Here is a 16,533-nt window from a genome sequence, read left to right as displayed (position 1 = left end):
TCTTGACATAGCAGCCTAAAGTAATCTAAAATAACAGTCAGATTTTAATGTAAATATTGCCCAGTTTTTTCACAGCTATACTTAACAGTTGTACTGGCGACTGAAAAAAAGGATCTTCAAACGGCTGTCCGGTCCTACCAAAAATAACAACTTTGGCTGACATTTATCTCATAAGTATGTCAAGCAAGCTGGCCATAAAATTGCAAAATAATTAGATTTGCTTATTGCAACCATATTACTTTATTCATTCCAAAAAGTTAACTTATGTTAGTTTTAATCAAATTTTCAAAGAAAAACACATGATTCTATATATTTAAAGCCTTAGTGATCGAGCCAATTTTGAACTTGATGGCCAAGCCAATTTTTACAATTCTGACCACTGTCACTTTATGTGGTAATAACTCTGGAATGCTTCAACGGATCCCACTGATTCTGAGATTGTTTTTTTTTGTAACATATTGTACTTCATGTTAGTGATAAAATTTATTTGCTATGACTTTGCGCTTATTTTTTGGGAAAAAAATGGAAATTTGGCAAAAATGTTGAAAATTTTGCAATTTTCAAGCTTTTAATTTTTGAGCCCTTAAATCAAAGAGTTATGTCACACAAAATAGTTTATAAATAACATTTCCCACTATACAACTTTACATCAGCACAATGTTGGAAACATATTTTTTGTCTTAGGACGTTATAAGAGTTAAAAATTGACCAGCGATTTCTCATTTTTCCCAAAAAATTTCCAAAACCATTTTTTTAGGGACCACATCTCATTTGAAGTGACTGTGAGTGGCCAATATGACAGAAAATACCCAAAAGTGACACCATTCTAAAAACTGCACCCCTCAAGGTGCTCAAAATCACATTCAAGAAGTTAATTCCTTTCATTATTATTATTATTATTATTATTGTTATTATTATTATTATTATTTATTATTATAGCGCCATTTATTCCATGGCGCTTTACATGTGAGGAGGAGTATACATAATACATACAAGTACAGTAATCTTAAACAATACAAGTCACGACTGGTACAGGATGAGAGAGGACCCTGACCGCGAGGGCTCACAATCTATAACGGGATGGGTGAGGATACAGTAGGCGAGGGTAGAGCTGGTCATTCAGCGGTTTGGTGGATCGGTGGTTACTGCAAGTTGTAAGCTTGTCAGAAGAGGTAGGTCTTCAAGTTCTTTTTGAAGGTTTCCATGGTAGGCAAGAGTCTGATTTATTGCGATAGAGAGTTCCAGAGTAGAGGGGATGCGCGGGAGAAATCTTGTATGCGATTGTGGGAAGAGGAGATAAGAGGGGAGTACAGAAGGAGATCTTGTGAGGATCGGAGGTTTCGTGCAAGTAAGTACCGGGAGACTAGGTCACAGATGTATGGAGGACTCAGGTTGTGGATGGCTTTGAATGTCATGGTTAGGGTTTTGAACTGGAATCTTTGGGTAATGGGGAGCCAGTGCAGGGATTGACAGAGGGGAGAGGCCGGGGAATAGCGGGGGGACAGGTGGATTAGTCGGGCAGCAGAGTTAAGAATAGATTGGAGGGGTGCGAGAGTGTTAGAGGGGAGGTCACAGAGCAGGAGGTTGCAGTAGTAAAGGCGGGAGATGATGAGGGCATGGATTAGTGTTTTTGCAGATTCTTGGTTGAGGAATGTACAGAAATATTTTTGAGTTGAAGTCAGCAGGAAGTGGAAAGGGCTTGGATATATGGTTTGAAAGAGAGATCAGTGTCAAGGATAACCCCTAGGCAGCGAGCTTGTGGGACTGGAGAAAGTGGGCAGCCATTTACTTTAATGGATAGGTCTGTTGGGGGGGTCACGTGAGATGGGCGAAAGATGATTAATTCTGTTTTGTCCATATTAAGTTTTAGAAATCTAGCGGAGAAGAAGGATGAAATAGCAGACAGACATTGAGGGATTCTGTAGGGAGGTGATTTCTGGTCCAGAGATGTAGATCTGTGTGTCATCAGCATAGAGATGATACTGAAAGCCATGAGATTCTATGAGCTGTCTGAGGCTGAAGGTGTAAACGGAGAAGAGCAGGGGCCCTAGGACTGAACCTTGTGGGACTCTGACGGATAGGGGGCACGGTGAGGAGGTGGTGTGCGAATGGGAGACGCTGCTAGGTATGACGCAATCCAAGATAGGGCCAAGTCTGTGATACCAAGAGATGAGAGGGTCTGTAGTAATAGGGAATGGTCTACTGTATCAAAGGCAGAGGACAAGTCCAGGAAGAGGAGGACAGAGTAGTGTCGCTTGGCCTTGGCGGCTAGTAGGTCATTGGTGACCTTAGTTAGGGCAGTTTCAGTGGAGTGGTGTGGCCAGAAGCCGGATTGCAAGTGGCCAAGGAGGGAGCAAGAAGAGAGGTGGGAGGATAGTTCAAGATGGACATGTTGTTCCAGTAGTTTTGAGGCATAGGGGAGAAGTGATATAGGGCGACAGCTAGATACAGAGGATGGGTCAAGAGAGGGCTTTTTGAGGATAGGTGTGATTGAGGCATGTTTAAAGCTTGAGGGGAAAACACCAGTTGTTAGTGATAGGTTGAAGAGATGGGTTAAGGTTGGGATGAAGACTGTGGTGAGGTTTGGGATGAAGTGGGATGGGATCGGGTCAAGTGCACAGGTAGTGAGATGTGATCTTGAGAGTAGAGTGGAGAGTCGATCTTCTGTAATGGTGGAGAAGTTGGTTTTGAGGGAGGAGGGCAGGGCAGGTCGGAGGAAGGGCACTGGGGGTTGTTGACCAAAACTGTCTCTGATGTTATCAATCTTCTCCTTGAAAAATGAGGCAAAGTCTTCAGCTGAGATGAATGGAGAGGGAGGAGGTGCTGGGGGGCGGAGGAGAGAATTGAAGGTGTTGAATAACTGTTTAGGGTTGTGAGACAGGGAGGATATGAGAGATGAGAAGTAGGTTTGCTTTGCTGCAGCGAGTGTGGCCTTGAAAGTAGTGAGGGACTGTTTGAATGTGATGAAGTCCTCATTGGAGTGGGATTTTTTCCATCTCCGCTCAGCAGCCCTGGAAGCCCGCCTCAGTTCTTTGGTCAGACTGGTGTGCCAGGGCTGTCTGTTGATTTTGCAAGTTTTGGTATGTTTGAGAGGGGCAACTGATTCCAGAGCTACAGCTATTGTGGTGTTATATAGAGCGGCAGCGGCATCCGCATTGTGTAGGGAACTTATGTCTGTAAGAGGGGGGAGGGATTCAGACAGTGAGTGTAGATCGAGGTGTTGAAGATTTCTGTGAGGGTGTGCGAGTTTTTGAGGTGGGGATTGTGGACCTGAGGAGGAGAGGGAAGAGAATGTAAGTAGGTTGTGGTCAGAGAGAGGAAGAGGTGAGTTAGAGGCTAGATAGGGAGCAGAGGCGGGTGAAGATGAGGTCTAGTGTGTGGCCATCTTTGTGAGTGGCTGCAGAAGACCATTGAGTGAGGCCGAAGGAGGAAGTGAGAGATAGAAGTTTAGTGGCAGCTGAGAGGGAAGTGTCAATGGGAATGTTGAAGTCACCCAAGATGATAGTGGGGATATCAGTGGAAAGGAAATGAAGTAGCCAGGTAGTGAAGTGGTTAAAGAAGGTGGTGGCTGACCCTGGAGGGCGGTATATGACTGCTAGTTGGAGGTTGGAGGGGGAGTAGATGCGCACAGAGTGCACCTCGAAGGAAGGGAGGGTAACAGAGGGCGGCAGTGGGACCAGCACGTCCAAGTGTGAATAGGTGCAAGCTGCAGTGACTACAAAACATATATGAAAAGAGCACAGCAGCACCCTGTGAATGCCAAGACATATGATGTCAATGGAAATAAAAAATTCCAAACGCTCTGTCCCTCAGCAAGATGTACTTACAAAAGCGAAGGTTCTTAGCGCATGATTTGGCCAATTCATGTGTGCCCGTCAACAGCGGCAAGGTGACACTTCTCTGACGGGTCCTGTCTGAACCCTACCATATCCTACTGTATATGCCACTTTCAGGTTAAAAAAACTACTATAATGGACAAACATGTCTCTCCTGGGCTGCAAGCCTACAAGTGAATGGGCTAGTAGAACTGGTTGAGAACACCTGCAGGTTAACGGGAGGAGTGCAAGGAATTTCCCACGCAGCAATGGCATAAAGTGAGACTAGGGACTTTTTTTTTTTAAAGTGGTGGAGGAATACAGTGCGGAAGGATACCTACCTTCCGTCATTGTATTCCTGGAGCTGGTAGAGAACGGTAGCATCAGCTGATGCTGCTGTTCTCCACGCAAGATGGACGTGGGACCCGCGTGGACTTCTGCGGATCGGGGTAAGTATATTGGTGTTTTTTTATTTTGATATTTATTCCTCAGGCGACAATGGCTTCGGGGATCAAAGTGACAAGTGACAGTGAGTATGTACTCTATGTTATATGTACTGTAAGTCTATATGTATGTATTGTATGTAGTATATATGTATGTTGCATGCATGTAGTATATATGCAGTATATATGTAGTATGCATGTTGCATGCATGTGGTATATATGTAGTATGTATGTTGCATGCATGTAGTGTATGTATGTAATATGTATGTAGCATGTATGTATGTAGTATGTATGTAGTATATATGTAATATGTATGTTACATGTAGTATATATAGTATATATGTAGTATGCATGTTGCATGCATGTAGTATATATGTTGTATGTATGTTGCATGCATGTAGTATATATGTATTATGTATGTAGTATGTATGTAGCATGCATGTAGTATGTATGTAGTATGCATGTAGTATATATGTAGTATGTATGTTACATGTAGTATATATAGTATATATGTAGTATGCATGTTGCATGCATGTAGTATATATGTTGTATGTATGTTGCATGCATGTAGTATTTATGTATTATGTATGTAGTATGTATGTAGCATGTAGTATGTATGTTGCATGCATGTAGTATATATGTATTATGTATGTAGTATGTATGTAGCATGTATGTAGTATGTAGCATGCATGTAGTATGTAGCATGTATGTAGTATGTATGTTACATGTAGTATATATGTAGTATGCATGTTGTATGTATGTAGCATGTATGTAGTATGTATGTTGCATGTAGTATATATGTAGTATGCATGTTGTATGTATGTAGCATGTATGTAGCATGTAAATTTTTTTTTTTTTTTTTTTTTTACAATCAACACATTAGCCGGATGATGGGACTACTACTGTCCCATCATTGGCTAATGTGTCAATCACTGTCATGGTAGCAGGCATCGCCCGATGGGACTTGTAGTCCTATCGGACGATGCCTGCACAGACTACCGGAGCCTGCACAGACCACCGGCAGGCCAGCACAGCCCCCCAGCAGGCCGGCACAGCCCCCCGGAGCCTGCACAGACCACCGGCAGGCCAGCACAGCCCCCCGGCAGGCCGGCACAGACCACCAGAGCCTGCACAGACCACCGGCAGGCTGGCACAGCCCCCCGGCAGGCCGGCACAGACCACCGGAGCCTGCACAGACCACCGGCAGGCCGGCACAGCCCCCCGGCAGGCCGGCACAGACCACCGGAGCCTGCACAGACCCCCCGGCAGGCCGGCACAGCCCCCCGAAAGGCCCGTACAGACCCCAGAGAGGCTGTACAAGGCAAAAATAGGGTTTTTCTTATTCCGATACCGGAAGTCCCATAGACTTGAATGGGACTTCCGGTATCGGAATCGGCGATACCCGATATTTTTTTTAGATCGGCCGATACCATCCGATCCGATACTTTTAAGTATCGGACGGTATCGCTCAACACTAGTAACAACCCTTTTGGCATCACTGCATGGCCTCCCATCCCCCACAAACCAACTTACTCACTGCTCCAGGCCATACTGTGAGTTCTGCCTGTGGCCGGCTCCATGCTGTGTGCTTCTTGCTTCCTGCCTGCTCTCTGCATACTCCCTGGCTGTGTGCATAAGGAGGTGACGTGAGAACTCTCTGATTCTTATGGAATCAGGGTGCACCTGTCTAATGTGTCCCTGGCTCTGCTTGTGTTCCACACTCTTGCGGCTCTGCCTGTGCTCTGTACTCTTGCGGCTCTGCCTGTGCTCCATACTCTTGCAGCTCTGCCTGTGCTCCGCACTCTTGCGGCTCTGCCTGTGCTCCGCATTCTTGCGGCACTGCCTGTGCGCCGCACTCTTGTGGCTCTGCCTGCTCTATACTCTTGCGGCTCTGCCTGTGCTTTGCACTCTTGCGATTCTGCCTGCTCTGTACTCTTGCGGCTCTGCCTGTGCTCTGTACTCTTGCAGTTCTGCTTTGTTCTGGTTCTGCTGCTGCAGAACTTCTTCCTCCTCTACAGCCCTTCTCTGCAGCCTTGCGGTTCTCTTCCAAGTGTGAACAGGGCCAAACCTGTTCCTTCATACTCCATTTCTTCCTGCCAGTACCTGAACCTGCACCTGCTGTGTGAACAGGTCTCTACCTGTTCCTTCATACTCCATTTCTTCCTGCCAGTACCTGTGCCTGCACCTGCTGTGTAAACAGGTCTCTACCTGTTCCTTCATACACAATTCCTTCCTGTCAATACCAGTACCTGCACCCGCTGTGTGAACAGGACCCTACCTATTCTATACACCACTCCTTCCTGCCCGTGTCCCTGTGCTTTTCCAGTTGGTCGCTGTCCCTGTGTCTCAGCCACGCCCACCTGCCAGTGTCTCAGCTGTGCCTGCCTGCCAGTGTCTCAGCTGTGCACGCCTGCCAGAGTCTCAGCTGTGTCCCCCTGCCAGAGTCTCAGCCGTGCCCTCCTGCCAGAGTCTCAGCCGTGCCCGCCTGCCAGAGTCTCAGCCGTGCCCAACTGCCAGTGTCTCAGCGATGCCCACTTGCCAGTGTCTTCTCGGCCATACCCACCTGCCTGTGTCTCAGCCATGCCCACCTGCCACTGTCTCAGCCGTGCCCGCCTGCCTGTGCCTCAGCTGTGCCCGCCGTGCTCACCTGCCTGTCTGCTACTCTTGTCTGTCACCCATACCGTCTCCCCAAGTGGGATCAGCAGCCAAAGCCAGACACCACCCTGGAGTGGCACCTGGTAGCTGCCTGCCCCACCAGCCTGACCTCACCATCAAAGGCTCCAGTGAAAACTAAGGCAGTTGTCTTAGTCTTGCCCCTTACAAGGAAGTCTGGTTTGTGGCACAGTGGGGCCACAACCCCCTGGCTCACGCCCACCAGTCAAGGCACCCACCAGTCAGGGCGTGAGCCAGGGGGTTGTGGCCCCACTGTGCCACAAACCAGACTTCCTTTTAAGGGTCAAGACTAAGACAACTGCCTTGGTTTTCACTGGAGCCTGTGACCTCCATGGGATATTAATTTTGATTTACATTAATCATTTTTATGTTTTCTTGTTCTCAATGCATGCCACTATGTAATGAATAAAGATTTGCAGCTGCAATATTTCCTTCAGTAATATCTACGATGTGGTATCTTAGTGTTCCCTTTATTTTTTTGAGCAGTGTATACATTTCATAGGCACACCTTCTTCACCACAACAGGTTACACTGCCTGTGTTGCCCATAGCAACCAATCACTAAGCATCTTTCATTTCACCAGAACTGTTTAAAAGATGAAACCTGAGCTGTGATTTGATGCTATGAGCAACAATTTTCCTTGTAGACAGTTGTGGTAACTGAGGCCTATTATTCTTATCATTTCTATGGTGTTATCGTCCTTCTCTAAAGCTGGAAATAACAATTTATTACCGTGCTGACACAGACCACCCTCTGACACAGACTGCAGGGGGAGCCCAGAATTAGGAACTTCTCTTTGTCTGACATGAAGCATCTCATTAACTTAAAAATTCAAACACAGATTAAAAAAAGAAACACAAGATGGATTTCTCCAACCCTGGTATCATTTTAAGGCTAGGTTCACGTTGCGTTAGGGCATCCATTTAATGGACCCGTTAAACGGATGCACTAACGCTGATGTCATTTTTGACATCTTTAGTGACCTAGCGCTAACAGTATGCATTAACGCTTGGAAGCGCTCAGGTACCATGCGCTACCATGCGTTAGCCCATACAATTATATGCACAGCAAACGGGTCCGTTCACTGTGCTTTACTGCCAACGCACCCAAAAATGCTGCATGCAGCGTTCGAGGGTGTGTCATGAATTAACGCATACTTGCTAACGCATGCCAATTTTGGTATGCGTTAGGATGCGCTACATTCATTGCAGGCAATGGGTGCGTTAACGGATCCATTACATAGCATTAGTGCCGCTATGTAATGGATCCATCAGCGCATTGCCCCCTAACGCAATGTGAACCCAGCCTAAGCGGTGTAACAGCGCCAAACTGACAATGTCTGGTTCGCTTTAAACTTATTTATACAGCTACAACTAATACCATTCAATACAGGGGAGATGACATACAGGTATATACTATATTCAGGAGAAGAAGACATACAGGTATATACTACAGTATATACAGGTGGAGATGACATACAGGTATAAACTATATACAGGGGACATGACATACATATATATACCATTCAATACAGGGGAGATGACATACAGGTATATACTATACACAGGAGGAGATGACACACATGTATACACTAATATAGGAGGAGATGACATACAGGTATATAATATATACAGGAGGAGATGACATACAAGTATATACTATATACAGGAGGAGATGACATGCAAGTATATCTAATATATAAAGCTCAAGTGTGTGTATGTATGTATGTATGTGTGTATGTATGTGTGTGTGTTTGTCCGGGATTGGCATCCGCACCGTCGCAGCTACAGCCACAAAATTTGGCACAGTCACACGTCTGGACCCCGAGAGCATCCTAGGCTATGTTGTGAGGTGAAATTTTAACCCCGCGCGTTCCAATTCACCAAACAATTTTGCCCCTATCTACATAATGGGGAAAAAGTGTGTGCGCATCAAGCCCCACCCTTCATTATGATGTCACAATGGTTGCCAATGCGACGGTGCTAATTCATCATAGGTTGCAATGGTGAGAGTTATGTCATAACGATTGCCATGGTGATGATGATATCACAATGGGTATATGGGCACAGGACTATGGGATGGAGGATGTGTGATGGGTATATGAGCACTGGACTATGGGATGGAGGATATGTATGATGGGTATATGGGCACGGGACTATGGGATGGCGGATATGTATGATGGGTATATGGACACGGGACTATGGGATGGAGGATATGTATGATGGGTATATGGGCATGGGACTATGAGATGAAGGATGTGTGATGGGTATGTGGGCACTCGACTATGGGATGGCGAATAAGTATGATGGGTATATGGGCATGGGACTATGGGATGAAGGATGTGTGATGGGTATATGGGCATGGGACTATGGGATGGAGGATGTGTGATGGGTATATGGGCACTCGACTATGGGGTGGAGGATATGTATGATGGGTATACAGTTGTGGCCAAAAGTATTGACATCCCTGCAATTTTGTCAGATACTCAGTTTCTTCCTGAAAATGATTGCAAACACAAATTCTTTGGTATTATTATCTTCATTTAATTTGTCTTAAATGAAAAAACACAAAAAGAATTGTCCTAAAGCCAAATTGGATATAATCCACACCAAACATAAAAAGAGGGTGGACAAAAGTATTGGCACTGTTCGAACAAACATGTGATGCTTCTCTAATTTGTGTAATTAACAGCACCTGTAACTTACCTGTGGCACCTAACAGATGTTGGCAATAATAAATCACACTTTCAGCCAGTTGAGTCAACCTCTGTCCTGTGTCCTTGTGTGTACCACATTGAGCATGGAGAAAAGAAAGAAGACCAAAGAACTGTCTGAGGACTTGAAAAACCAAATTGTGAGGAAGCATGAGCAATCTCAAGGCTACAAGTCCATCTCCAAGGACTGAATGTTCCTGTGTCTACCGTGCGCAGTGTCATCAAGAAGTTTAAAGCCCATGGCACTGTGGCTAACCTCCCTAGATGTGGACGGAAAAGAAAAATTGACAAGAGATTTCAACGCAAGATTGTGCAGATGTTGGATAAAGAACCTCAACTAACATCCAAACAAGTTCAAGCTGCCCTGCAGTCCGAGGGTACAACAGTGTCAACTTGTACTATCCGTCGGAGTCTGAATGAAAAGGGACTGTATGGTAGGAGACCCAGGAAGACCCCACTTCATACCCCGAGACATAAAAATGCCAGGCTGGAGTTTGCCAAAACTTACCTGAAAAAGCCTAAAATGTTTTGGAAGAATGTTCTCTGGTCAGATGAGACAAAAGTAGAGCTTTTTTGGGCAAAGGCATCAACATAGAGTTTACAGGAGAAAAAAGAGGCATTCAAAGAAAAAAACACGGTCCCCACAGTCAAACATGGAGGAGGTTCCCTGATGTTTTGGGGTTGCTTTGCTGCCTCTGACACTGGACTGCTTGACCGTGTGCATGGTGTTATGAAGTTTGAAGACTGCCAACAAATTTTGCAGCATAATGTAGGGCCCGGTGTGAGAAAGCTGGGTCTCCCTCAGAGGTCATGGGTCTTCCAGCAGGACAATGACCCAAAATACACTTCAAAAAGCACTAGAAAATGGTTTGAGAGAAAGCACTGGAGACTTCTAAGGTGGCCAGCAATGAGTCCAGACCTGAATCCCATAGAACACCTGTGGAGAAATCTAAACATGGTAGTTTGGAGAAGGCACCCTTCAAATATCAGGGACCTGGAGCAGTTTGCCAAAGAAGAATGGTCTAAAATTCCAGCACAGCATGGTAAGAAACTCATTGATGGTTACCAGAAGCGGTTGGTTGCAGTTATTTTGGCTAAAGGTTGTGCAACCAAGTATTAGGCTGATGGTGCCAATACTTTTGTCTGGCCCATTTTTGGAGTTTTGTGTGAAATGATCAATGTTTTGCTTTTTGCTTCATTCTCTTTTGTGTTTTTTCATTTAAGACAAATTAAATGAAGATAATAATACCAAAGAATTTGTGTTTGCAATCATTTTCACGAAGAAACTGAGTATTATCTGACAGAATTGCAGGGGTGTCAATACTTTTGGCCACAACTGTATGGGCACGGGACTATGGGATGGAGGATAATTATAATTTGCTATAGCTAACCACAGTTAGTTACTATGCCCGGGCAGCGCCGGGCTCTTCAGCTAGTATTATATACAGGAGGAGATTACATACAAGTGTATACTATATAATGTACAGGGGCGATGACATACAGCTATATACTATATACAGGAGGAGATGACATACAGGTATGTACTATAAACAGGAGGAGATGACACACAGGTATATACTATATACAGGAGGAGATAGAATCTTAGAATCATAGAATGGTAGAGTTGGAATGGACCTCCTGGGTCATCTGGTCCATCCCCCTGCTCAAAGCAGGATTCACTAAATCATCCCAGACAGATGTCTGTCCAGCCTCTGAAGACTTCCTTGGAAGGAGAACCCACCACCACTCGTGGCAGCCTGTTCCACTCATTGATCAACCTCACTGTTGAAAAACTTTTTTAAAATATCTATTCTATGTCTCCTTCCATTCAGTTTCATCCCATTGCTTCTAGTCTTTCCTTGTGCAAATGAGAATAAAGATGATCCTTCTACAATGTGACAGCCCTTGAGATTTTTGTAGACAGCTATTAAATCTCCTCTCAGTCTTCTGTTTTGCAAGCTAAACATTCCCAAATCCTGTAACAGTTCCTCATAGGACATGGTTTGCAGATCAGTCACCATTCTGGTCACTCTTCTCTGAACTTGCTCCAGTTTGTTGATGTCTTTTTTTAAATGTGGTGCCTAAAACTAGACAAAGTATTCCAGACGAGGCTTGACCAAAGAGGAGTAGAGGGCAATAATGACTTCACTTGATCTAGATTGTATGCTTCTGTTAATACATCCCAGAATTGCATTTGCCTTTTTTGCTGCTGCATCACACTGTTGACTCATGTTCAGTTTATGATCTATTAGTATACCCAAGTCTTTTTCACATGTGCTGTTGCTTAGCCCTTTTCCTCCCATTCTGTATGTGCTTTTTTTCATTTTTATTGCCCAGATGTAGTAGTTTGCATTTTTCCCTGTTAAAAACCATTCTGTTAGTTCTGTCCACTGCTACAGTTTATTTATATCTTTTTGAATCCTCTCTCTTCTCTAGTATTAGCTATCCCTCCTAGCTTTGTGTCATCAGCAAATTTAATCAGTTTACCCTCAATTCCTTCATCTAAATCATTGATGAAGATGTTTAACAATAAAGGGCCCAGGACAGAGCCCAGTGGTACCCCACTTGAGACATTCTTCCAACTGGATGTGCAGCCATTTATGACAACCCTCTGAGTCCGATTACTAAGTCAGTTATGAATTCACCTAACAGTTGCCTTGTTCATTCCATACTTAGTCATCTTTTCAATAAGGATGGTTTGAGATACTTTGTCAAATGCTTTGCTGAAGTCAATATATACTATATCTACTGCATTTCCCTGATCCACCCAGTCAGTAATTCTGTCATAGAAGGAAATAAAGTTAGTCTGACATGACTTAATAGTTACAAACCCATACTGACCCTGGTTAATCACTTCATTTTTATCCAGGTACTTATATACATGTTGTTTAATAATTTGTTCAAAGATCTTTCCTGGTATAGAAGTCAGACTCACCGGCCTATAGTTCCCTGGGTCTACCTTCTTTCCCTTTTTGAAGATAGAAATAACATTTGCTCTTCTCCAGTCTTCTTGGACTTCTCCTGTTCTCCAAGATTTTTCAAAGATTATGGAGAGTGGCTCAAAAATTTCTTCTGATATCTCCTTCAGTACTCTGGGGTGTAATTCATTTGAACCTGAAGATTTGAATTAATTTATGTTAGCTAAGTGTTTCCTCACTATCTTTCTGTTTATAGATATCCTGGATTCTTCATTCAAAAGTGACCAAAAGATCAGCCAGAAAGCATTGGTACTGAGATGTGGTCTGTGGTCCCCGCTTGCAGAACCACTCCTTTATTGAGAGTGTCTTGATAATTGCAAATAATTTCCATCTGTTGTCTATTCCATTTGCACAACAGCATGTGAAATTGATTGTCAATCAGTGTTGCTTCCTAAGTGGACAGTTTGATTTCACAGAAGTTTGATTTACTTGGAGTTATATTCTGTTATTTAAGTGTTCCCTTTATTTTTTGAGCAGTGTATATACAGTACATATATATGTATTCTATGTGTATATATCTATTCTATTCTAACCTGTCAGTGTGATTTTACTGTTCATGGCACATGAATTGCCGGCTTTTCAAAGAACACCAGTGCATAAAAATCAGACAGCACTCACATGGTCCGAGTGCTGTGCAATTTTTTTTTCGCACCCATAGGCTTGCATTGGCTAGTCTCGGCCGAGTATCGGTGACAATCGCAGCATGCTGCAATTTTGCACAGATGCCGAATATGGCTGTGCTGTAAAACAATTACAAAAAAAACCTTTGTGGGTTCCCCTGTATTTTTGATAAATAGCCAGGCAAAACTCACTGGGTGCTGCAACCCTCAGCTGTCTGCTTCAACAAGGCTGGATAAAAGAATAATTAAAAAAAACAGCATGAGGTCCCCCCATTTTTGACAACCAGCCTTGCTAAATTAGACAGCTGGGGAATGGTATTCTCAGGCTGGTTAGGGGCCATGGATAATGCCCCCAGCCTAAAAATAGCAGCTCGCAGCGGCCCAGAAAATGCACATCTACTAGATGCGCCAATTCAGGCACTTTCCTCACCTCTTCCCACTTGCCCTGTAGCATTAGCAAGTGTGGTTCATACTTGTGGGATTGATGTCACCTTTGTATTGTCAGGTGACATCAAGCTCATTGCTGTCTGTAAGACACCTATCCATTATTAATCCTATAGTTACATGGTAAATAAAGATACAGCCAGAATAAAGTCATTTATTAGAAATAAGACTAAACACAGTTTTCCATTTTATTTAAAAATAACAAACACAGTTATACTCACCTAACCCCTAATTCCACCAAAGCCCTCATTCTCCTGTAAAATAAAACTAAAATAAGAAAACAACCATATCCCTCACCTGTCAGTCGTTCTGTCACACGCCATAATCCATGTTTGGGGGATTAATAGTTTTCAACCTGGACGATGCCAAGATGCAACCATCCAGGCTGAGAACCACTGGTGAATGAGCTGCTGTGAGCATAGCCTCAGTGACTAGGGGTGACATCATCAAGGTTACCGCCAGTCACTGAGGATGCGTTCCCAACAGGGCTGAACTGCCGTGACCTCAACACTGTGTTAAAAAGTCAGTGATGAGGTCACTGCTGTTCAAGTTTAGTGACTTCACCACACATCAAGGTGAGATTTCACCGCCGATCATAAGCGCTATGCTGATGTTTCCCACGCTGTCACACAGTGTGGGAAATGCCAGCTTTGTTCTGTGTGTTCGGCTATATTTGGCTATTAAATCAACAATTATATTGGCAAATATTGCAAATTAGGTGATCTTGAGCTGCACCGAATATTAAAATATTCGCTCATCTCTAATCATTAATAGAGTTAATGATTAGAGTTGAGCTAATTTGATCAGGTCCCTGCTTATTCGGCAAGCTATAGTACTTACCTAACAATCTGCATTGGGAACCCGAGTACATGGAGTGTGCCAGCTGATCAGCTGTTCAGTGCCGCAGCTGCATGTGTTGTGATGGTATCACAGTTGCAGCACATGCATGGAGAACCCAACACACAGGCTCTCCATGCATGTGTTGTGACTGTCACACAGACGCCACACATGCAGCTGCAGTGTCGGACAGCTGATCAGCCGGCGCGCTCCATATATCCGGGTTCCATATGCAGCTTATTCGGTAAGCGCTATAGCTTGCCGAATAAGCAGGGATACGATCAAATTCGCTCAACTCTAATCATTAACTCAAAACTGAAAATAAAAATTACACAACAACCACAAGACGGATTTCATCGACCAAGGTATCATTTTAATCAGCATGAAGGTTCCAACCTGACACTGTCTGTACATTACTGTGTACAATCCTGCTGACAGGTTTCCTTTAAAGATCATTTTATCTTTAAGTTGCTTAACTGTCCATAATAACAGTCATTTTTACCAAAACCTTTACGAGCCATAGTAATTTCTATGCCATTCCTCTTTCAGTATACGACTTTATTCTTTGGTTCGGTTTTGATTACAATTTTACCAATTGTATATTTTTTATGTTTGGCTACTATCACACACTAAAAAAACAAAAATGCCATATTTTGAAAGCGATAATTTTTCTATATTTTTGCAGACAGAATCCTGTGAGGGCTTGTTTTTTGTGGGACTAGGTGACATTTTTATTGGTACCATTTTCAAGCTCATAATAACATTTTTTTATTGTTTTCTATTCTGATGTTTGTGAGGCAGAATGAACAAAAAACAGCAATTCAGGAGGTTTTCTTTGTTTTTTGTCTTTCAATGTGTGGTAAAAGTGATGACAGCTTTATTGCTCATACTCAACTGCGAGTAAAAGGGAAGAGTGCAATCCGATAAAAAAATCTGGCCAATGTTAATCTTTGAGTTACAGTTCAGCTGCAATTTTTTTCTCAGCTGAAATTAAACTGAGAAAAAAATTGCAGCATGCGGCAATTCTCCTTGTATCTCAGCCGAGATTTGCCAATGCAAGCCAATGGGTGCAAGAAAAAAAATCGCACGGCACTCAAACCATGTGAGTGCTATTCAATTTTTAAACATTGATGAAATTTGAAAAGCTCTCAATTCATCTGCAGCATACAGTAAAATCACAGCGTAACCTGACATAATAGATAGAATACATATATACACATAGCTCGGGAGAGATATGTTTGTCCATTTAACTGTATGTCATCAAGGTTACCTCCAGTCACTGAGGACGTGTTCCCTGCTGGGCTGAACTGCCGTGACCTCAGCACTGCGGTAAAAAGTCAGTGATGAGGTCACCGCTGTTCCAGTTTAGTGAGTTCACCGCACATCACGGTGAGATTTGACCACCGATCATGCAGTAAAATCACAGCGTAACCTGACATAATAGATACAATACATATATACCCATAGCCCGGGAGAGACATGTTTGTCCATTTAACTGTATGCTGATATGTATGGTAGAATAGAACCCATCAGAGTGAGGTCACTTTGCCGTGGTTGATGGGCATACATGAATTGGCCAATTTATGTGCTAAGAACCTTAATTTTGTAAGTACATCTTACTGAGTAATAACACTGTTTAGATTCAAAATCTTCAGTGTTTGCATATATCTTAGCTCATATAGAGTGCTGCTGTGTTTTTTTTTCTATGCAATGCAGCTATCACAGCTTGCACTTGTTCACACTTAGGAGGTGCTGTTCAGGTTTTTTCTCTATATTTTGCTATTGGAGGTGTGACTGCCTCCAGCTGGATTCTGCACTCCTCAAAATAACCAGCAGGTGATTTTAATCAGTTCTACTTACCCATTTGCGTTGTAGGTTCATAGCCTGGGAGAGACATGTTTGTCCATTTAACTATAGGCTGATAGCTCAAAAAAGGTATGAACAGTAGAATAGGACCCATCACAGGAAGGTTACCTTTCCGTGGTTGGTAGGCATACATGAATTGGCCAA

Source organism: Dendrobates tinctorius, unplaced genomic scaffold (genome assembly GCF_039654945.1).
Source record: "Dendrobates tinctorius isolate UK_male_01 unplaced genomic scaffold, ASM3965494v1 ptg000024l, whole genome shotgun sequence".
Lineage (NCBI taxonomy): Eukaryota > Metazoa > Chordata > Amphibia > Anura > Dendrobatidae > Dendrobates > Dendrobates tinctorius.
The sequence above is the reverse complement of the archived record's forward strand: the minus strand, read 5'-3'. Positions refer to the sequence as shown.